This window comes from Lissotriton vulgaris, chromosome 1_1, assembly GCF_964263255.1.
Source record: "Lissotriton vulgaris chromosome 1_1, aLisVul1.2, whole genome shotgun sequence".
NCBI lineage: Eukaryota > Metazoa > Chordata > Amphibia > Caudata > Salamandridae > Lissotriton > Lissotriton vulgaris.
In genome coordinates this window covers 548,729,873-548,754,908 of record NC_141685.1, presented here as the reverse complement: position 1 = coordinate 548,754,908, position 25,036 = coordinate 548,729,873, and the positions used below count along the sequence as shown (strand labels likewise).

At 42.1% G+C, this 25,036-nt stretch overlaps 1 protein-coding gene across 2 annotated transcripts in view; it reads left to right on the top strand.

Annotated features, from left to right (window-relative positions):
* Positions 1–25,036, top strand: part of BRDT (bromodomain testis associated) — a 2,469,968-nt gene that overhangs the window by 144,156 nt on the left and 2,300,776 nt on the right. The window lies entirely within an intron of this gene.

Here is a 25,036-nt window from a genome sequence, read left to right as displayed (position 1 = left end):
ACTGATATCACTTACTATGAGATCCACTTACAGTACCTATATGAGAACTGGATTTTTTATATTATGTTCATCACTTTTACTCACAATATAATTTTAAATAGCAGAGTAACTTTTATTAACTGTTCCCGTCTTCATAGGCCAATTACCTTTAGTTAAATTTCGGTTCTAAAAACACTAGGTAAGAATTTTTTGAGGCAAACGTTGTTTGAAAGTCAAATGAGTATCATTACAGAAAGACCAACCTTTTCGACATTTTAAATAAGCTGTATAATGTCCTGATGTTGTTGAAGGACCGTCATGATAAATAATAGCTACAGTTACAAAGGTTCTTCCTGAAATTGATAACTGAGAAGCCACAACATTTTTAACACCTTGGCTGCTATGTGTTTTCCCCCTGGGTGCTGCAATTTAATAAATCCCACCTTACATGACAAAGCCAGCTCGTCATAAGCACAGGGCAGGTAAAGCCCATGACGAGCTGGCTTTGTCATCAGCACTGAAAGGGTTAATAGAAGTTGTCAATTTAGTTCCATCAGGTCTACATCGTTGAAACATTAAAATGACCAATTGCATTGGGAACAAACCATATTATGATCAGCTGCTTTAACCAGATTATTAAAAGACTCTGATTTGCAGTCTGGTAAAGTCAAATATATAAATCTTTCAGTGTCTATTCTAGTACTACTTGATAAACTACAATTGTCGCAGTCATGCTGCCATTGATAAGAAAGCCTAAAAAGATTTTCTACATCTACACCTTCATCTTTCAATACACCAAACATATACATTAAAAATTCCTGACAATCCTGCAGAATATTTTGTGAATTTTTTTTTGACCTGAACAGATGTCTAAAAGATTTCTAATTTCTGAAACACTTTCTGTTTTTGCTCTATCTTTGCTACATTTCTGAAACACAGAATTCAATAAACCGCAGAATCTTTGATTCCGATTTTCAACAATCTGTTCTTGTAAAGTTTTAAGAAAAAAAACATTAACCACTACATTAGCATAGCAGTTGACACCAGAACTGTTTTCAAACTGAAATCCAACAACATCTTCAACAGAATCCTTTTTCTTTCAGCTTACAATTAGTTTCATCTACTTTTTGTCTTTTTGCTACTACCTCACTGCAATTATTCTCATTTCTTCTTTTTCGGCCTACCACACGTTTTTCAAACAGAGGATATTGAGGCAAATGTGGAGCATACTCTCTTCTTAACCTATTGTATTCTTTAACACAATCTAAATCTGCACAAATCTTTGTCTCATCACACTCAATCAAGTACAATCCTGATAAAGTTCTGACTCGTGATAATGCCACATATGCCATACCCTCTTTAAACACAGAACTTCTAATGTTCACCAAAGCACTATCTACACTTAAACCTTGAGATTTATGAATTGTCACCGCATATGCCAAACAAACAGGAAACTGTTTTCGGCGAACATATAAGTCTTTTACAAGCAAAAATCTAGCAGAACAATGACTGATTTGTTGTACTTGCTCAATGCCATCAAATTTAATTTTAAAAAATTCAATTCCATCTCTATTTCTGGAATTCACAAAATCAACATGACCCGTAGCTCCATTTACCAGAGCTCTTTCAACATTTCAATTTCTTCTCAAAATGATACGACAATTTAAACACACATTCAGAGTCTTTTCAAAACCAGCTGTTTTAGATATACTCTTCTCTAATGAATCCAATTTTGTTATTAAATTTTCTGACAAAATAATTGTTGCACCCATATGCTCTATTTTATCTATTGCTTCCAGTTTCACAATCTCTTCATATTGTAACTTTAACATTTTGTTGTTGAAGATGGAACATTCTTGCAGAGTTGGCATCAAACATATCCCAGATTTCTTCTCAGTAATTTTCTTAAAATTATTCTCTGGAAGAATGTTTTCATTTGGATACAAATTTGAAATTAATCGAGCATGTAAAGCTTCTTTCCCATGCTCACTTACTTTTCCGATTCTTACATCTTGTAGAATATTTTTATAATCTTCATCCTTTGCCTGTCGCATATTTTGAAGCAGTTCTGCATATTTGAAATTTAACCATATATTAACGTTTCCAATGCTTCCAAGGTACTTTCTGGTATCTTCATGCGTAAGCATTTTAAACACTGGTTGTCCTTTTACTGGAGTCAACTGCAGTAGATCTCCAAAAACAATAATGTGTTTTACTCCAAATAACACATCATACTCTGTTCTAAGAATTTCTTGCATTCTCAAATTCACAAAAGCAAGCATTAGATTTGAGACCATGCTTACTTCATCAATGATAAGAAGTTTCATTTTCTTCAGGACTCTGGAAACTTCAGAACACGCATCTCCAGATAGCTTGTTGTAATGCAATTTATTATCATGCTCAACTGGCAGCATCAGTAAACGATGTAGAGTAATCCCTTTAATGTTATTAGCTGCCAGTCCAGTTGGAGCGGTTACAACACAAGACAGCTGTGATTTAGTCCTTTTCTGCAGATAAGTTGAAATAGCTTTAATCAGAAAACTTTTTCCTGTTCCCGCTTCTCCACTTACGTACAGTCGGACAGGCTTAAATGATGTACATGAGCACTCTTTTTTCTCATGTCTGAATCCATGTTCAATCTGTTCTGTGACTTTGTCATATATCTTTTTCTGCTCAACGTTTAGTTGCTTTACCAAATCTTTTAAGTCAACTACATCCTCTTGAGCTTGTTCCATAGCTCTTTCCACCTCATCCATGGCAGTGGCAGCTTCATTGTGGATAATTGGTCCTCCTAGTGGATCCTGACTTAATGAAGTAGAACTCTGACTGTCTTGAGAACTGTCTCTTGCAATCTCTTCAGCAATTGTGGCTTCTTGCTCTATTTCTTCGTTCAACATTTGTAGATAATATGGAAAAACAGGACATTCTATGGTATCCTTGGTTGCATTAAAAGTCTTCGTAGCAAAGAAAATCTCCAAGTAGTTCCTTTTCTGTACGCCATGGCTTAAAGAGTTGCAAAAGAGCTAAATAGTAAAATTCTCTTTTGTCTGAAGATTCGCAACTCAATTTGCGATGATTAATCAAATGGCCTTTTCTCTGCTTCACTAGACATCCTTCATACCCAATGACCGCATATTTTCCATTATTGATATCTTCTGTGATGTTCCTCTTATAACTATAGTTTTGCAGAACGTCATACAAACAAGTGTTCTCAAGGTGAATACTTCTCTTTGGATAGTATGTATCCAACATGTTTGTCTTCAAAATATCTGTTTGGTTCTTTCTCCGCCAAATACTCTATTTCTTGTACAGATTTCAATACTCGGTTTCGTGTTGCAGCAAGACCTAGATTCACCTAAATGATTGATCTAGATTTGGCATAGAGACTTGCTGATGATAACCGATCAGAACATTCATATGCTCCAATTTCTCGATGGGACAACATCTTCAGACTGAAACTGTATAATTTTTTACTTATACGCTTTTCATGTGAAATGTCCTCCCACATTTCCTTCAGTTCTGTCTTTTCTTTTTTTGTGATGTAAGACGTCACATATCGAGCCACAGCAATAGAGTTCTCAGCAACGAACTGAATATCCATGTTAGCATTCCACATGGACAAAATTACTGGGTTGTAGTTGTTAATATACTTGGACTCTTCGTTTCTTTTTAAATTGTATGTATTTTTTGGTGATTTCCTCGTCTCAGTATGTCGCAGAGAAGAAATCAAATAATTTACTCTTCCTTTAGAAATCACTGGTCGTGGAAACGCAAAGCGACATTTTGTGTAGAACTTATCCTTGTTTCTAAATTTTCGACGACAGTACTTTCCACAACGATGGGATTGAAAGCGTAAAACTTGTTGCCTTAAACTATTTTCTTCAGTAGTTTTCGGAACAGCACATGTTGAATACTCTTCAATGAAACTCATCACTGTGTCATCCAAATTTGGGTGCATCTTTAACCCATAACAACATATGTATGTGAGGAGCACCTCTCGCTTGATACTCCTTCCTCCAAAAGAAATCCAAAACCTCTCCAAGGGGAGGATTTTTTTTGTTGGTAATAAAAGACATCATAGCTTCAAATCTATGATTAAAATATCTGCATACATTCACTGGATCCAAAGAACACAGTTCTCCAGGTGTTTTGAATTCTATATTTTGTATGTTTCCATTTGCCTCTCGTAGAAATTGAAGTAAGTCATCCCATGCATACTCAGCACAGCTAAGAGTGAGGAACCATGTAGGAGTTCCTAAGTTTTAGTATAAATTTCAATTCCCCATGACGACGGAACCAATACCCGTTTGTTACACGCTGACATGTCATGAGATTGATTAGCTGAGATTCCAAAATACTGTCTTGCAGATTGACTTTCTCCATAAAGTCCCTCGCCGAAACATTTTGCAGATGAGCTCCACTTTTCAGTATATGATTAACTGCATAAGAAAGCACAGACAAGTCACTTTCATACAGTAGATGAAACAAATACGGAATGCATTGACGAAACCTTGGATCTACAGCATATAATCTTAAAGTCCGGTATTCAGCTGCAGAAATTTGAACTGGTCGATTGTCATATCGTCCACCTCAAACTGTTGGAAATAACTGTGGAAAACAACGAGCTTCCAAACTTTCTTCCCATACACTAATAGGACTTCCTTTTGCTGCTTTCATTTGAAACAAGTCAATTGCATTCCCCATTACTTCTTTGGAATGCAAAGGATGAACAGTATAATGTTCATATATTTCTTCACTTCTAAACACATCAACTTTTTCAATTTGGCCGGCTGAATAATCACGGTCTTCTTCTGTAGCTGTTTCCTCTACTCCAACACATACATGTTTGTAGTACTCATTGTTTTTGACCAAATACAACGTTGCCTTTTTGACTTTCCTAACATCCATTAAATCTTGCCAGATTTTCTTACTCTTTGTCGGAACCCCATTAACTAAAAAAACCAGAGGTTCCTCTTCTACTCTTTCTACACCAATTGTAACAATATTTTTCTTGACATCTAGAGGCAAATAAACAACTCTTCCTTTTAATCCTCTCTGTAAATCTGTAGGAGGCAATTTCCCTATCTTAGGCTCCATGCGAACAATAGCCTGAAAAGGATGGACACATTGAATCAAAATAGATTCATAAGTATTTAAATCCATCAATTCAGAAGGAATATCTATCAACTGAAGATTATTATGAACAGCTCTAGCAGGCATTCTGTTTTCATTGAATTTTTTTAAACAATAATTACAAATATGCTGATCAAAACTCAAATCAAAAGAATTCTCCACCAACAAATAAGTTACAAAATCCTTCCATTCACTATTGTTTACCATTTCACTTTTTGCATATAAATCAACTAACCAAGTCTGAATCTTATGAGTCCGTCGACAACACACACAAGTTAAATTAGGCCTTTCACTTGATTTCACCTTATACTTGGTAATTTCCTCGTCAAACTTTTCTATACTTGAAATCTATACATTGTCTTCCAAATTACCATCTATTACTATATTCATTTCTACACTGTCCTCTTTGTCCCCAAAATAACAAAACTCAATTTCTTCACAAATCCTCTTCACATCTAATTCAGATCCATGCAAAAGAGCACTGTTTAACTCTTTAAGCTTAAGTGCTGGACTTTTTGCATAATACAACCTTCTCACTAATTTCCTCACTTCATTATGATGCACTGCTAACATCCTAAAATGATGAAAAACACTCTGACATACTTTTCTAGAAAGACAAGTCAGTGAATGCCCATACAAACCTGTTTTCTCTCACTCTACAAGGATCTAACTCTTGCAACATCTTCACTTTCTGATTTACACTTTTCTTACTATATGTACGTAAGAAATTACGAAGCAAATCAATTGAATCCTGTCGCACACTACAAATACTACTACACTTCCATTTGTACACTGTACCCTTAGTACGTCTCCCTAAAACTTCTTCAGCTAACACCTCTTCTACATCTCTAGACACAAGTTTCTCTTTTTTCCAACGCACAACCGTCTTTCACCTCATATGCTCGACCACTGGTGTCCACTGCATGCACCAAATCATTTTCCTGGAAGTAACTCTCCACATTAAAAAATGGCTCAGAACTTGAACTATGCATCCATTCTCCAGAAAATAACTTTACAAAAATTAGTCCGATTCTTTTCCATCTACTGTTCGATTTGAAAACATCAATTGCCTTGTTAAGTATCCTAATTCTATTGATTACTAAAATAAATATTTTTTTTAACTTCAAAAGCCTGATCAACAATCTTCTCTACACTTTTCTTTTTCTTGTAAAAAGCAGCTCTCTGTTTACCTTTCTTAACATTTTTTAACAAATTTAAAACTACCCTATTGCGAAACATTCGTCTACGAATGTCCCTAAATTGATTTTGCCTTCTATTGCTATCCATACTCTTCTCTCCTGCTCCAGTACTAACATTTTTGAGGGGCCTCTCCTTCCTTTTCAAATTTGCTCTTTCCTTCTGTATATTTACATTCTCTTTAACATTTTTTTTTTCCTCTACATATGTTCCGAAAAAAAGACTTAGTTGTCTTACCAGGAGCTTTTTTTGTGTTGTTTGATTCCGTTGCAGTTTTTGTTTTTTTCCGTATGGCAGCTTTCCTTCTCCTTTGCCTTGACAGCATATTTGCTTACTTTTGAAATGTTGATTTGAATCTGTGGTAAAGAAAAGAAATAACACATTACAGACCACTATTGGCAAACAACAAAGCAATGACAATAAGCAAACAATATAAACACTAATTTACAACATATCTAAGTTTATACTACAGCAACTATATAACTAGGAGTAAGAGAGAGAAAAACAGCTAGAGGGAATAACACAAAGACACAGAGACTCAGACAAAGAAACAGGTAGAGGAAGTAAAACCTAGAGAAGGACTAAGACAGAGAGATTACATAATATGTTGTAAGACAGAAAAAGGATGTAATAGGGAGAGGGAGTAAGTCAAAAAAAGGGAGTAAGTCAGAAAAAGGATGTAACAGGGTGTAAAACAGACCGAGGATGAAAGAGGATGTAAGACAGAGGGTGTTAGAAGAGAAAAGGTTGTAAAAGAGACTAAAACAGAGAGCCTGTAAAAGGAGAGACAGAGTAAGTTTGAGAGAGGGAGTAAGAGGAACTAAATCAGAGAGAGGATGTTACAAGAAGTAGGTCACACAGAGGGTGTAACAGGAAGAGAGAAAAAAAGTCAGAAAGAGGGAGAGAGTGTAAAACAAACAATAGGTGTAATAGGGAGTAACTCAAATAGAGAATATTACAAAGAAAAAGGTTGATTAGATAGTATCTGCATGATTCAAAAAATATATTGGCACATTTCACAATCATGTCACCTGTGTTTCCTCAGATTAGTAAACAGATTGAGCAGATGAGGTGAGACCTATCCAGGGGTGCAAAGGAGGCGAGGCCTGTGTCTAATAATGCAATAGACAAGACTCACCTTTGACCCTTGGGCAAGCCTCACCTTCTCTGTGCCCCCTTGACAGACCTCAATGTATTGGCTATAATTAATGGTGACAGGGTGCAGATGTGGTGAGAAGGAATTATTAGTGTTTGCCTCATTTAATAAATATATTTGAAACTTTTACAGTGATGTCACCTGCATTACCTCAGATCAGGATGCAGATTGAGCTTTTTTCTTGTTGGTTTGTGTCATGTTTTTGTTTTTGTTATTGTTTTATTAAAAGTGAGGTTTCAGTAGTGTAATGAAATGCTTCTACATATGACCTGTGCTCTCTTTTTAAAATGTTATGTAAAAATTGATTTACAGCACATGAATTGGTTTTACATTATTCACAAGGTTTAAATACTGTGTACATGAATGCACGTTTCACCTTTGTTTCCTCGGATTAGGAAGCAGATTGTGCAGATGTGAGGCCTGTCCAAAAGCACAAATGAGGTGAGGCCTGTCCAGGGGAGCAGAGGTAGTGAGGCCTGTGTCTAAGAATGCAGTGGACTGGACTTCATGAAGCCTCTCCCCCGCTGCATTCTTAGATACAGACCTCACCTCCTTTGCACCCCTGGACACACTTCTCTCCCAATACACTCTTGAACACAGGCCTCACCTCATCTGCACCCCTGTACAAGCCTCACCTCATCTACACCCCTGGACAGGCCTCACCTCATCTACACTATTTATTCCTTCTCAAAAAAGTAAAAACTATTCATTTGCTCCAAAATCGTTGTTCGCATCACATTAAGAAACACCGCACAAGCATACAATTTCACTCCTGAAACCTCACTATTTCACAAAAGACAATTCCTCTATCTTGCATATGTTGATATCAAGCATTAGCCAAAAACATGCCACAAACCAACAAGAAAGAACCTCAATATGCTTCCTAATCTGAGGTAACGCAGGTAACATCATTCTGAAAGGTTCAAATATATTTATTTAATAAGGTAAACACTATTAATTCCTTCTCAAAAACTATAAAAGCCATTTATATACCCCAAAATCGTTTTTTAAATAACATTTTAGAAACACAGCACAGGTCCTATGTACAAGCATTCCATGTCACTAGAGAAACTTCTCAATTTTACATAATGCAATTCCCCTATGCTTCAAAACCTATTTACCAAGCATTATCCAAAAACATGACGCAAACCAACCAGAAAGAAGCTCAATCTGCATCCTAATCTGAGGTAATGCAGGCGACATCATTGTAAAAGGTTCAAATATATTTATTTAATGAGGCAAACACTAATAATTCCTTCTCAAAAATTTAAAAGGCATTCATTTACCCCAAATTAGTTTTTTAGAAACACAAAACAGGTCCTATGTACAAGCATTCAATTTCACTACTGAAACTTCAATATTTCACAAAATACAATTCCTCTATGCAGTAAAATGTTTTAACCAAGCATTATCTAAAAAACATGACGCCAAACAACATTACAAAAAAAAACAATCTGCTTCCAAATCTTCTCCAAAGAGCATACAAGTCTCGATCTAAATTAAATGAATAACTTCTTACCTTTACAAATGCTTTGGGAGATAGAGAACAATGTCAGACACACACACCAATTTTTCTTTAGCAGAGCAAAAGGTATGCACTCCAGACACTGCAACCATGACTGGCACAGAAAACGTCTAATTCTACACCAATATGCCTCATTTCAACCAATCAAAACTCTTCCCTCACTATTTTCAAACCAACACCCTTCCCCCCCCCCGCCCTTTCTATCTGTTACCATAGCAACTCCCTCCTTACTTAGCTCTCAGGTTCAAAAGTTTATTCTACAATGTTGCAAATGAACTAAGCAAGGATGTTTGACCTCACAATACACCACCTTATCCGATGAAATGTTTCTTTAATTGACTTTTTCTGAACCATTCAAATTGCTTCTTTCACAAAATACAACCATGCACCCTAACATTTAGTTTTCAACTATCTGAATCCACCAATCATTGCTTGTGATTCAAGAGCAATGAAACTCCACAATTATTTTTTTGTAAACTCCTACTGTTCCAACTGCCACTTCATTCCCACATTTCATCTGACTGCACCAGAACCTTCTCTCACCATGTATTCTGTCTGGATTATTGGACATGGCTACATCCACTGGGCTCAAAGGTATGCAGCTAGCAGAAATTTTCACAACCTTGATTTACCAAATGTGGACATCAAATGGATTGGCCAGAGAGGATTGAGATGTCACCAATTGCTACCATTGGTGAAAAACCTTTTTGCATCTGCCAAACCCTGACTTCTTAATAGTTTTCTGTGGAGGAAATGACTTGGGCACTTTGACTGGGGTAGGTCTGGAAATGCTTTTAAAGGACACCTTTGATCAATTGATGGGACGTTTTCCACAAACTGCCTTGGTATATTCCAATATATGTCAGACAGAAATGGAACTGGTCCAACCAATTTTGTCCACAATTTGAGAAAGCACGGAAACGTGAATAAATCTGTTTCTGCTTACATGAGAGACTTTGGAATGGGTTCAATATACAACAATAACTTGCGTTTCAACATGCAGGATATCTACAGAGGAGATGGTGTGCACTTCTCAGATGAGGGGAATAGAATATTCCTCCTGAATTTAAGACTGTGCATTGGAACCTACTTGTAGGTACCTAAATCAGCCACAGAACCCAAAAGCTCTTTTCAGGGCTACCCTATCTCTGATCACTCAAAATGATTATCTTACTCTAACATTTTTCACCAAAGTACGCTCCCCGGTGCGCGTACCGGGCGCTCCCCCTGCGAAATTTCAAAAATTACATTTTTTTTGGGCCTATATGGGCCTCCTAAACTCCCCTCAGAAAACCTAGGGGGTCAGGGGCTGTCTACTGTGCCCCCTTCTACCCATTCCCAACGTTGTTTGTCCTCCATCTTGTGTCTCAATTGTACCGAAACACAAGATGGCGGACTCCCGTAGCGCTCCCGGTGCGCGCTCCGGTACGCGCACCGGTAAACGCTCCCAAAAAATGTGGGAAGTTAATTTACATAAAAACCACTGCAGACACTTACACCAAATATAGAATAGGCCCTACTACATAGCAGTCCCTACCATTTTCCCAAATTTGGTGGAATTCCATTGAGCCATTTGGGCTGTAGGCCTGGTTAAATATCCTGAGGTAAATTACATGACAAAAACACATATGAAGTGTTACAACTTGCAACCAATTAAAATGTTACTTTCATTTTCTACTTTTTTTTCCTGACATTTAATTGGTTATGTACATGAATATAAATGAAAAATTAGAGGGAAACACGGCCATTTTGACTACAACTACCTGAGATACATCTTTAAAGGATTTTCTCATTTATCTTCATCACCTTTCTATAAGGTAACTTATAAATTTGTAAGGGGCACTTTAAGTTCATTTGTAAAACGTTTTCTGACAGTTATTTACTGTCCCTCTGTTATAATTACAGATTGAGATAGGCTTCTCTGTTATAGTTATAGATTGAATTAGGCTTCTCTGGTATAATTATGAATTTTCTTAGGCTTCTTCACATACACTTTTTTATATCTTTTTATATTTCTACTTCCTGCCTCATACCATACACTGCCCAAAGATAACTTCACTGTTAAAAACTCACAAGTACCTGTCTGAACTTAAACCCAACAGTGCCCTATCTCTACTGATATATTTATTTTTTATGCAATTTACAGCAAGAAAATGGAAGGAGAACAAAACAAATTTAATATTTCATTCGAAATTGATCTGGAGAACAATCCTAAGGAAGAGATTGATGAGTTAGACTTTTTGGATCCGTCTCTGGACCAAGAGTTACTTAATTGTGTGGAAGAAATGGAATCATCGAATCCAAATGAGGTCATACCTGACGATATGTTGGAAATTCTTTTAAATTTTGAAAAATCACAGCAATACATTTTTAATTAAAAATTGATCGAGACATTATTCTTTTTTTATATGTAAATCATGAGCGCTGTCGGGAAGGAGCTAACAGGGAGGAGAAACGCCCTGGGGAGGACCTGCCACACAATCCTGTTGCCGTGAGGGGAACGGCTGTAGACACGCTGACACTACCGCCAGCATCCTGACCGCCGCGAGGGCTAGGGACTACATCCCCCAGGTGCCCCGGCGGTCGGGTGACGTCAGCGGAGCGCCCGGAGGCGCGGGTTAAAGACAGGAGAGCCGAGCGCTGCTGGCGAGCGCTGTCGGGGAAGGAGCTAACAGGGAGGAGAAACGCCCTGGGGAGGACCTGCCACACAATCCTGTTGCCGTGAGGGGAACGGCTGTAGACACGCTGACACTACCGCCAGCATCCTGACCGCCGCGAGGGCAAGGGACTACATCCCCCAGGTGCCCCAGCGGTCGGGTGACGTCAGCGGAGCGCCCGGAGGCGCGGGTTAAAGACAGGAGAGCCGAGCGCTGCTGGCGAGCGCTGTCGGGGAAGGAGCTAACGGGGAGGAGAAACGCCCTGGGGAGGACCTGCCACACAATCCTGTTGCCGTGAGGGGAACGGCTGTAGACACGCTGACACTACCGCCAGCATCCTGACCGCCGCAAGGGCAAGGGACTACATCCCCCAGGTGCCCCGGCGGTCGTGTGACGTCAGCGGAGCGGCCGGAGGCGCAGGTTAAAGACAGGAGAACCTCTCGCACCGCGAGTCTCGCGCAGGAGCGCTGGGCTAAGCCCGGGCAAAGGGCGGGCCCTCTACGGCCCTCATCGGACAGAGGAGGACGGGGACGGGCCACCCCCTTTGTATGTTTTGAGGTAAAATATCGACTTGTATTTCTTTATCCATGCCTAAGCCCAAATCTGGGGATATGCCCAATAACATCCCGGATGATATATTCGCACATTCTCCATCTAGTTTCCCATGGCTGGATGACTTAAACAGTCTGTGCAAGGTTAAGTATGTTCCAGCAGCACTCTCCCCCACGCTAAAATGCTGCAGTTCATCACCATGTCCAAGGGAGCTGAAATCTCTCCCTGATACAAAACTTATACCTCCCAGGGTTACGCTTGCCAAAAAGAAGATTTTTGGGATCAAAGACAATGGGAGTTCTACTAAATCTCAAACACCTGATAAACCTTCTCCAAGTCCTAGTTTACTTTTAAATAATTCTCCTTTTACTATGCCACCTGGTGTCAAACTGGAGGATTTATCACTATCTTCCCATCAGGCCCTTCTGTCTATGATCGAGCATTTGCTCAAATCTTTAATACACCCCTTGATGGACAAAATTACTACGCTGGGGAATAAGCTCACGGGGTTGGAGAACTTCATTGAATCTCTCCTGAAACCCTCGGCCCACGCCGTAACAACCCATTGCTCGTCGACAACCGCCCATTCAAATTTACCTAACTTGACTACTCCTTATGAAGCGGCGCCTATTCAATTGCCAGCCCCCACCTCCTCATTGCCTATCAATCCCAAAGTCCCCCTGAAATTGACAACACCACGTCATATTCCACCTAAACATGTGCGCACCACCCACATACACTTACCTCCAGAAGCAGCGCCTTTTGTAATTGTTCTTTCGGGAGTCCCTGAACTAACAAAAGGCAAAGCTGAGAGACATCACGAACTTATGAACAAGGTCAAGTTCTGGCTATCAAAAAACAGACCTCTGCCTTACCACCTTGATGGCCGAATAATACGTGTCCGGAGGGTTGGATGGCTTGGACCTCTTAAAAAAGACATCTTGGGGGATTTGATCCTGATACGATTTAGGAGTAGACACATTGTGCCATACATGCAGACGTGGCTACCTCAAAATGGAGATGGACTTATTTCTACCTGGAATCTACATGACTTTTACCCTTATATGTCCTACACGCTTTCCCCTAGTACCCGGGGCATTGATAACATCCCGGGGGGTAGAGGAACCCATTTAAGTAATGGCAGTAGTTTTTCAGTGGCTTTTAATTGTCCCAAACTGTTGTATAATAGTTTTTTGTGTCATAATTACTAAATCTTGTGGACTACTGTGCCCTACAACGTTGCCTAAAGGTTGTGTAAAGTATGTTTAATCCATTAACTGTGCAACCTAAAGCTATTAGGAGATTTATTTTAACATGTTTTTAAAATGTATTTTAGTATCTGTCTGTATGCTTTTATGATTTTAAAACCTAAAATCGAATAAAGCTATTTGATTTGTAAATCATGAAATAGTATCAAAATGAATATAATATAAAGTGAGGCTTATAGTATACTGTGCAACTTTTTTGTGTTGCATAGTAATTTTGCTCATAGTTACTTCCTTTCTCCCAATGTGTATTTTACATCTCTTTATCATCTCCTGCCTCCATGTTGTTTCTGCTTTCCTGACAGACTATAGTATAGATTCCATGTACCACAATAACTTCTGTAACAACATGCAAATTATCTACAGAGGACACAGTCTACATTGAATTTAAGACTCTGCATTGGTACCTACATGCTGGTACTTATATCACCCACACAACACAACTCTATGCAGAGCTACCCTACCTCTAAGCACTTTAAATTATTATTTTACTATTTCACTGGATTTTCCCCTAGTACGCTCCCTGGTGCGCGTACCGGGCGCTCCCCCCGCGCAAATCGAAATGTTTTTTTTTTTTTTTTTTTTGTGCCCCGCGGGACCATTTTATGGCCCCCCACATCAAACCTAGGGGATCAGGGGGGGTCTACTCTGCCCCTTATGGTCATTTCCCCCTTTGTTTTTGCCTCCTCTTGTGTCTCGATCTTACCGAGACACAAGATGGTGGCCGCTCCGGACTGTTTCGAATGTTTACAGACACCCGAGAGCCAATCAGCTTGACGCGCGCAAGTCGCGTAGCGCGCCCGGAGCGTTCCCCGGTGCGCGTACCGGAGTGCGGCCATAGATATATTTTTTTAACCTAAATTACTCAAAATCCACTGGAGCACATATCTTGAGACATAGCAAAGGCACATCGGGCTACCAGTTCCTACAATTTTGCCAAGTTTGGTGGAAATCCATTCAGCCGTTCGGGCTAAAAGTGAGGTCGACCGCCCTATGGAAAATAACATGGGAAAAACACGTTTTGGGACCTCCCTTTTATCTTGGCCCCCGCTTGACAAATCCCCCCCAAACTTTCAGGGAAGGACCGAAGCGCCGCGAGGCAAATTTTAAGATTCCTCAACCGGCGCCAAAGTTATTCCCAATAAAATGTTGAGATTTTGCATTGAAAAAAATCCTAACTAGAACTACCTACTGGCAACCGCCAGTAGGATGGATATATATATATATATATATATATATATATATATATATATATATATATATATATATATATAGTCCCCAACACTAACGAAAGCTAAGACAATCTGAATCAGGTGAGCCCACCACCACTTGGAAGGAGGAGCTTAGAATAAATGTTGAGTGGGAGCTGACACTGTTTAAGGACTAAGGCGTTCAGAAGAAGGCACACGCTGCAACCGGTCAACGCTACTGTTTCCTGAATAAATAACGAAGTAAAAGCCCCGCTGTGTCCCGAGAGGTCTTCTTTACATGGGAGAGTGAATTAATATATATATTCCAATTTTAAAAGTCTTTTTTTGGTGTTCTGTTGGATGGCTAGCTTGGTAGATTTTATTTATTTATTTTGAAATATCAAAAAAAGGAATTCTAACGGTGAGGAGAACCTTCTCAACCCCTTTTTATGGTTCAGATCTTTTTATTGCAGTTCATTAAAGGCAAACTAGCAAACAGGGAGCGATACATCACTCCATAGTTAAACCAAATAAATCCTATTTCAATATAAATTCTAACAAAGGCACTATGTATCATTTGTGGTCCCCCCTGATCGGTCTGCAGCGTCTGTGTGTGAGTATCCGCATCTGCCAAGCACAACAAGCGCAGATATCGAGGCACGTCAATTCCCAAAATTCCGTAAACAGGAGAGCAATGAATGGGTGGCAGAGCTCCCTTTAAGAGTTGCTCTGAGCATTTAGCACAAGGGTAGGTTTCTCCATTTCCAATATGTGCCATATAGGCTGTAGCCATCAAAGATGTGCCAGGAGTTTGTCGGTGCCACAGTGTGTGAGGATGTTCTGGATGGCTGCCCCTAATGCAAGACCAGTGTGTCACCCTCTCTGGGATTTAAGCGGAAAGGTGAGAGTGTTTGGGAGCCCTAAGACAGTGTATGTTGGGAAATGAGGTGGTTGTGTATTAATGTGGGTATCTGTCAGTTAGGATCACGTCCCAGTAGCGTGTACGTTTAGTGCAGTCCCATATCAAGTGGAGCAATGTCCTGGGGGACCCACAAATTCTCCAGCAGTTCATGCAGTATTTGGGGTTACCCCTTTGGAGGCACGCCTGTGTAAGATACCAATATGGAACTATTTTAGTAGCAGTCTCTGCTGGGTGTGTTGCACGCTTGTCATGTTTATAGTACACATCCTCCCATTCTTTGTGTGAACTGTCTTCCCAGTTCAAGTTTCCATTGTTTCTACCTCAAGGTCTTAGTCTGCTGGGTAACTTGTTGCAAAATGCTGTATAGTTTCGTGATAAGGCAACTATCGTAGATCTTTGTTACGAACCACCTCTCAAATAAAGTAAGGGGGCACTCTGCCCCTGGGCATACAGTTGGGTGTGTTAGCCAATTTCAGACCTGGATATAGTGCATTCTCTCAGATTCTGGCTTTGCGTAATCTTTAGCAAGCTGTTCAAAGGGGGGAGGGTGCTCCTCATCAAAGAGGTGGCTGATGGATCTGGCACTGTGTGTTTCCACGGCTGGAATGCTGCCTGGTCAAGTCCCAGTATGAAGTAGGATTTGCCCACGTTGGTGTTAGCAGGGAAGAAACAATGATAGGCCCTTACGTGCCGCCACTTGATCCCACATCTCAATAGTAGCTTTAGTGACCGTAGAAGAGTAAAGAAACTGGACCTTCCACAGAAGGAAACCCTGCGACCGCCCGGTTCATAAATAGTAGTTCTCTGATTCCTCCATAGTCCCTTCTACCACATTGGAGCTGCGCTGCTTGGTAATCTTGTAGGGGGAGGTTTGGAATCCTTAGGCCCCCTTCTTTTGAGGGTCTGTAACTCTGATAGCGACTCATACAATGTCTCTTCTCTGCCCAAACAAAGCTGCTCATCTCTCCTTGCAGGGACTGGATCATGCCTGCGGTAGGTTCAACCGGGAGGGACTAAAATAGGAACAGGATCTTTGGGAGGGCAGTACTCTTTAGTGCTGCCACTCGGCTGAACCAGGGTAGCCAATAGTGTTTCCATTGGGCCAAACCTCTTAAGAAGCTGGAGTAAGGTTTGGTAGTTGAGTGCCATGAACGCCTTAACTTTTGGGACCAACCGGATCCCTAAGTATGGGATCGAGGTAGTCCTCCTCTGTATTGGATCTTGGTGGGCGAGCAGCACCTCAGTCGCCGGAGGAACCTAGAGGTTGAAGCCTGTGACTTCTGGATATTAATACGGAAGCCTGTAGCTCTACCAAAGACCTCTATTTCAACCAGAAAGGCCGAAAGGGCCTCGACCAGGTTACCCAATACCACTATTATGTTGTCCACAAAGGCTAACAGTGTGTTCCTCCCTGCCAAAGTTGACCCCCTGTGATATTTTGTTTGTCTTATATACACTGAGCTAAAGGCTCCATGAAGAGAGCAAACGGCAGCAATGGCAGCGGGCACCCCTGCTGCGTACCTTTGCAGATGGGAAAGGGAGCGCAGGATGACCATTTACCCATTGTCGCTCGCAGTTGGTTGTAGCTACAAAGGACCCATATGCAGTATCTCATTCCAAAGCCAAAGTGGGTGAGCACCTTCTCCAGGTAGGGCCAATGCACATGGTCAAACACCTTCTTGGCGTCTATGGCCAGGAGTTTTACTTCCCTCCTAGCGTGTTTGGTCTTGTTAATCAGGCGGTTGATCAATTTGGTGTTGTCACTGCTCTGTCAGTGTGGGACAAATCCTGCATGATCCAGATCTATAAGAACCTGCATTTGTGTACTCAATCGTGCTACTAGTGAATCATTTTACATCCACATTGAGAAGGGATATTGGGTAGCAGGAGCCATGTTATTTTTTTTTAATCCTTCCCTAGTTTAGGAGTAACCACGATGCATCAAGGGCGGTTCTGTTCCCAGGCCGACTATTGAGGTAAAGAGCTGGGTTAGAATTGGAGCGAGTGTGGTGCAGATGGTAAACGTAATGGGGCCGTTCCTTAGGACAGCAGTACCATCCTGTGCTAGCTGGGAGCTCACGCCCGCAGCCTGTTGCGCTCGAAGTATGTTGGCTAGTAGCCTCCTGCATCTATCTCCCCCCAATTAGGAGTGTCTGAGTCTAAGCAGGGCATATTCAGCCTTGTCCAGGTCCAGTCCCACTAGCTGTGCATGCGCTGCCTCTAGCTGCCACCAAGCCTGGGGAGCCCCAGTGGGTTCGAGCATGTGCTTTAGTTCCTGTACTTACTTGTGTAGATGCTCCATCTTGTTGCAGCTGATTTTGTTACCTGCTGGTATCCCAGAGAGTAGTGACCGTTGTCGTGTGTATCATTAATGGCAAGGAAGGTTATCACTTGGGTTACCCTCTTTACTTCCTCTGGTCTATGGAGTAAGATCCCCCACATTCTCCATGACCGGGGGGACGTACCACGTAGAGGGAACGCCAGGTTAAGAGACACCTCCGCATGGTCTGATGAAGATTGGTAGCTGGACTGTCATCGTTACTAGAGTCTGGAGCTCACTCATCGCCAAAAAGTGATCAAGGCAGGGATGCATTTTGGGGGATTTTCTAGTAACATGTTGTCTTGAGTCTGGGGATGTTAGTCTCGCCAAAGGTCTCAATCCCATCCCCTGCAGCCATTGGGCACTCATGGGAAAGAGCCCCCATATGTCCCGATTGCCGTTTTGTGTAAGTCATTGTTGAACACTAGATTAAGGTCTCCCGGTGGTAGCACCATTCTGTCTTGGGAGGACATTACTTCTGCCGCAGCCTGCAGGAGGAAATGATTCTTGGCCGTCTTTAGGGGTGTATAAGGAATCCAATGTAAAGATGTAGGCTCTCAAACTCCCATTATATGCCAATAGCCTCCCGTTGATATCTGCAAGTTTAGAACCCTGCTGACCTCTCAAATAGCTGGAGACTAATATGGTCACCCTGCTAGCTTAAAATTTGCGGATGAGAAGAACTGGTGCGGTAAGGCGCAGGACCTAAGCCTGTGCCAGTGGCTGGAGACCAGATGGGTCTCTTTTAGGAGACATTGGTTCACCCCTGTCCTATCTAAAAAGAAAAAAAAAGGCATTGTCGGACGCTTAGTCAGATTGTTGATCCCCTTCAGATTGAGAGGGATAACCTTTAGTTTAACTTGTGGGGCGAGGAGGGACCGAAAGAGCAATAACTGCTGCCCGGGATAAGAACTAACTCTTTCTCCAGTGTAAACAGCATGCTCCCTCGCTAATTCTGTATTTCTAAGAATCTAGAGTGTAGCATACCCTTGTGTAGTGCGAGTAATTCTCCTCCCCTCAACCCCCACCATTGGATACATAATATTTAACAGGAACAAAAACATGGGTCCATTAGAACCAAAGACACAGGCCATGGCGAAGAAGGTCCCACATTAATCTTGGGTATAGGGCCCCTTAGAGTAGCTTAAACACCTCTCCAGACCTCCCATCGCCCTGCACTGATAGCCTCCCTATCCCTTATTACTGTTGAATGTGAACTGGGACCCTTGGTGGTGCTCAAGTTGTCTCCAGCCTGTCTGAGTCGCTAGTCCATGTCTCCAGCACCGCTGACCTTTACATAGCCATGGTCTCCGGGTCAGGGTGCCGTCCTTATGAGGAAGCCGAGCCCCGCTGCCAACTAAGGCGTTTCCAGGGTTTCCGTTCTCGAGGGCTGGCCCATTGTCTTTCTTCAGGGGACTCTTCAATATTCAGCACCCTGCATGAATCCATCAAGGATCAAAGTTGATGGAGCCTCACTTCCTAGCGAAAAACTATGCAGTACGGGTGACCCCCAGTAATAATTAATGCATTTGTTCCGGAGGTAGGTGGACACTAGGTGAAAGTCTCATTGCATCTGCAGCATGAGAGCCGCCAGATCGTGGTGGCGCATCAGCGTGCGTTCTCGAAATTGCAATGGATGAAGGTCTCTGGTTTTGCAATGGATGGTTTCCTTGACTTGATAGTCATGGACATATACCACAATGTTGGCTGGGCAGGTATTCTCCAGTCATGGGGAACCATCCTCGCAAACCTTTTTTAAAGCAAAAGGAGAAAGGAAAGTTGGGCTGCACAGGGAGATTATAAACGCAAAGGTCTGGAAAACCGACATTGCCCTTTTAAGGAAGCACATAACTTCAGTATCCCATTATGCCCTGTCTGTGATAATTGAGCCAGTTCTATGTTTCAGGATTTTTCACCTTGGAAACATTTCCTAACCTTACAAGTTCAATTTCGCTCAATCTTTTAAAACCAGGGATGTTTTACCTTAATTTCATGACCTGGAAATGATTTCTTTTTTCACAAAATGTCTATTTGTGAAATGACCTTCCTTTGCTAGGAGAAAGACTAATTTGGACACCCATTATCTGTGCAGCGCTAGAAGATAATGTTCCTGAAAAGTGCAAGTACTGCTAGAATATGCTGTGAGGCCTTTGAAGAGCATGCAGAAGATTTGGTTGCATGGTCTGCAGAAAGAGGAATGAAAGTAGCAGGACTTAACCTCTGGAAGTCTTAACTGGGTGGGAGAAAGTGCTCTGTTTAACAGGTATGTCCTAGAGCAGGGGTCTTAAAAATTGGGGGGCAGGCCCTCCAGGGGGGCCTTAACTGATCCGGAAGTGGTGGGGGGGGGGGAGACATCTGGCTCTGGTCAAAAGAAGCATCAAGCTGATAGCAGTGCTTTGTTTTCAGCTGAAAACAAATTATCAGCAGTCAGCAACTTTGTAATGGGCCATTTTAAAAGGTTTAAATAAGTCTAGACTTGGATAACCTTGCAAATTGAATAGATTAATTGTGAAAAATTCTGAAAGGGCGAGCAATGATTTAGTTTATTTTTTTATATTGGGGGGCACAGAATTAAAAAGTTTGAAGAAAACTGCTCTGGAGACTCCTGAAAGGGAGATCTAGTAAGAGATCTGAATATGGAAAGTAGCCCTGTTCCTGGTCAAATTCAGTGAAATTGATGACCGGCACAGTGGCGATATATTTATTGTTGAAGGCAAGTTGCCACTGAGATGTTAAAAAAAAAAAAAAACTCTACTTGCTGTCAAGGCATAAGTTGATGAGAGAGACTCCTGCCTACTTGCCATCAAAACACGGTTAAATGTCAAAGAACTCAATGTTGAGCAGATAGTTTTCCGATCTGCTGATTGGGTCTGGCATTTGAAAAGCACGTCACATGTCCTCCATGAGCTCCAGTTCTCTCAGCAGGCACTTGAGGAGACGGTCTTCTGTCTCAAAGTTATAGCACTTCAAGAATTGTTCATTCTTCATCATCTTCATTTAGCTGAAGATATTCACTTGCCTTGACTATTTCCCGATGTGGGGAATCACCTTCTGATTACCTCACCCCCATTCAATGAAATACTGGGTAGAACCACTCAGCTGCAAATCTCAACATACAGATAACTGTGGCCCAGTCTTATACGTCAGTGATATTCAAGACTGCAGTATTGTTTGACTTCAAAACCTCTAATAAGCCTAGTTCCAGGCTTACTAGAACAAGCTATGCACCTCTTTATTATTCCTGCCTTTACTGAATCAACATCTTCCAGACTCCTGGCCTCCATGTGAATCCTTCCATGCCTAGGAAGTGCAATGCTGCAGCTCCTATTGCACAGTCTCACCAGATTAGGAAAGCAAATCCCTGGACTTGGTGGATAGGAATATCTGCCACTGCAATGAAGGCTGCTAACACCACTGGCTTGCTAGGCAGATATGACTGATCTCTTTGGGATTCCCACCAGTGCTTCACTGAGCAGTTACCCCATGAAGACGGAAGACTTCCAAGACGTTGGCCACAAGGGAATGTTGATGTTGAACACATTGATGAACACTGCACTGATTCCTCTGATTTAGCAGCAGACAGATCAAGCCATTTTCAAATATTGAGGTAAAATTATTTACTCTGCTAATGGCTCTCAACCGAAGGTGCAATAAAGGACTATGAATCTTCCTTTTCAAGGAATACTTTCTCACTTGTGGATGATAAAATGCTGCACATGAAAACTGAAATGGAGGCACTAAAAGCTTGAGTTCAGGAAACATCACTATAATTCCTTCAACATGTGCTGTTTCCAACTGACTGTCCCTACTTCGTGGCGGCAGCAGAAATAGATGCAGCTTTCTCACCAATGCAAATCCATGAAAAGTCCATGTCCTCAGCAGCTACAGAGCAAACTCTGGGGAAACAGTGATTTTTTCCAACCCTCTCCTCTGCTAACTAATCACGTACTGGGAATTCCTAGTATTACCTTAAATCATGGAAAACATAAAAAACAGATGGGTGCTGAATAGAGTGCAAAATGGCTACTCTGAGGCTCAATTTTTCTTCTCCAAGAACTCTCCCACAAGAACATTACCATTAAGATCAGCTTAAAAAATAAGTGTCCAGCTGCGATGTGTCAAATCCAGACGTGCCGAGCCGCTGCAGGGGTGAAACAGGCACTGCATGAATTTTCCAGCCACATAGCTGGTGATTCTTTGATTTCTTCAGCTGCACAGCTTGGCCTGTGTATGGAGTCGGAACTGGTGCCTCGGATGTCCGACGCGGTGCTCAGGGCCCTGGCTGTGGTGATCTTTCACCCGCACGGCAGGCACTGCATCGGTTCTTCGACATCGGCGATGTGTTGGTTTTTCATCTGTAAGGCAGAGCTGCATCAGGAAAAACAGGCAGTGGAAGTCGATGCGTGGATTTCCTATGTCCTTTGCAGCAAAACCACCCCCAAGGGCCCAGAACTGGTGTTGGCACCACTTGGCAGGTCAGAACTCCCAGCGGAGGAGTTCAGGTGCTGCAGATAAAGTTTTTGATGGTCCTAGGTCTTCTTAACAGGAGGCAAGCACACACAATGCCTTGGAGAACCTTGGCAAGTAGGATATTGAAAGCAAAAACAGAAGCAGTAAGCAGCAGGCCAACACAGCAAAGTGGTAGACCCTCCTGACCGTTTTTCCAGCTCTTCTTGGAAGAATGTCCTCTTAGTCCAGAATTGTTCTGAAGTTATGGTGTCTCATCTCTAGTACTTATACCGGTTTCTGCCTTTGATGTAAGCAAACAACAAAGGAAGGTCTTTGTATTGCACACGACCCTGCCTTTCCCTACCTGGCTCCGTACACACTCCAGGGGGTGGAGACAATTTTGTGCGAGGACATGCACAGCCCATATAAAACTTTATGAATAAATAAAATATTCAGATGTCAGTGATAACTCCTTCCACCACTGTAGCTCAGGAAGACCCATCATCGTGGTGATGGGCCATCAGGAATTTGCAGGGCACACATTAGCTCCCTTTATATGATTGTCTAGAGCGAATATACAAACAGCCCAACTGTCAGTCTAAAGAAAATGAGGATTCCACAGGCAGGCAGAGGCCCAGAATAGCAAAGCAAGGAATTTTTTTTTTTTTTTTAAGTGCCATTTTCAACACGCAATTGTAAATCCATTTCACTGAAAGATGTACTTTTAAATTGTTAGTTCAGGGACCCCAAACTCCAAATCTCCATCTCTTCCCAATTGGAAGTTACACTTGTAAGTGGTTTAACCCCTTCCATGCTCATGACGAGCTCAGCTCGTCATGAGGCACAGTTGAGCTGTGCTGATGATGAGCTGAGCTCGTCATGAATACAGGAGAATACCGATTTCCAGCACAGGGGAAAAATAACCACAGCAGAGATGTGGTTAAAGTCACCTCCAATAATAACCTATGGGAGAGCTAGTCCTTGCAATAGTGAAAAATGAAATTAGCAGTATTTCACTTTTGAGACATGTAAAACACACTAGTACATGTCCTATCTTTCAATTACACTTCACCCTGCTCATGGGGCTACCTTGGGCCTACCTTATGGGTACCTTACATGTAGCAAACGGGAAGGCTTGGGCCTGGCAAGTGGGTACACTGACCATGGCAGTTCAGAACTGCACACACAGACACTGCAGGTCTGAGACAAGGTTGCAGGGCTACTCATGTGGTTGGGACAAACCGTGCTGCGGGCCCACTAGCAGCATTTGAATTACAGGTCATGGGCAGATACAATGCACTTTACTAGGGTCTTACTAGTAAATCAGATATGCCAATCATGGATAACCAATCATAATCCCTATATACACAGAGAGCACGTGCACTTTACCCCTGATCAGCAGTGGTAATGTGTCCAGAATTTGAAAACCAGCAAAACAAAAATTCAGCACACAGTCAAAAAGCAGGAGGTCAGAAACAAAAAAGACAGGATAAAACACACCAAAGATGCCTGGTCTAACGTGTCGTCACCACCGCCTCACTGCTTCCCCCCCCACCCCCACCAACCCCATTGGAGTTCTTTTAACTAAGGCGGAAAAATCTGGGCAGACCATCAGCATTGGCGTGTTCTGTGCCTGGGCGGTTTCCACCATAAAGTCCATTCTCTGTAGATGAGAGGGACCACCTCAACAGTTTTGGGTTCTCACCTCTCATTTGCAATAACTATCTAAGGGGCCTGTGGTCTGTCTGAACCCAGAAGCGAGTCCCAAACAAGTAGTCTTAGCTTCTTCAGCGCCAAGACCACAGCATAAGCTTCCTTTTGAATTGCACTTCCACTCTGTTCCTGGGGAAGTATGCCTCTACTAATGAAAGCTAAGGGTTGGTTAAGCACTCTTCATTGAGCTGTGAAAGCACAGCTCCCACTCCATTATCTGAGGCATTAGTCTGCACCGCAAACTCCTTGGAGAAGCCGCGAGCATGGGTGTCCTGCGCATGTCCTCCTTCTGGTATCAAAAGCGGTCTGGCATGCCTCAGTCCATATCGCCTGATATGGCTGCTTTCTTGAAGTCAGCTCAGTCAAAGGTACAACAATGGTGCCATACCTCTTGACAAACTGCAGTAGTACTGGGTGAGATTTACGAAGGCTCTCACCTCTGTCTGGGTCTTGGGGGCTGCCCAAACCAGAAGTGTCAATCTTGGGTTGTAGGGGCGCCACCTGTCCCAAGTACCCACAGACCTATGCCCTACCTGGCACTTGCTGTCCTTGATAGTGAGGCCTGCCTTCTGCAGGGCTTTCAACACTTCCCAGAGGAGTTGCAAGTGGTCCTCCCAACTGGAGCTAAACCGTGCAATGTCACCCAGGTAGTCAGCCCAGCCAAGACCTAGTTGACCTACCTCTGAAAGGTGGGAGGGGCGTTATTCAACCCAAAAGGCATGACCCTGAACTGGAGGTGCCCTTCTGGTGTTGAGCAGGCTGACCTCTACTGCCCCCCCCCCCCCCCCCCCGGTCGAGGCAATCTGTCAGTACCCAGACGTTAGATCAAACGTACTGAGAAACATGGCGGCTCCCATCCGATCAGTGAGCTTGTCATGATGTGTTTTAGCTAGGAACCCGATTCAATATTGTGACCTTATGCCCCTATATGACTATAATCAATAAATATCCCTATAATGGCATAATAATCAGAGCCAT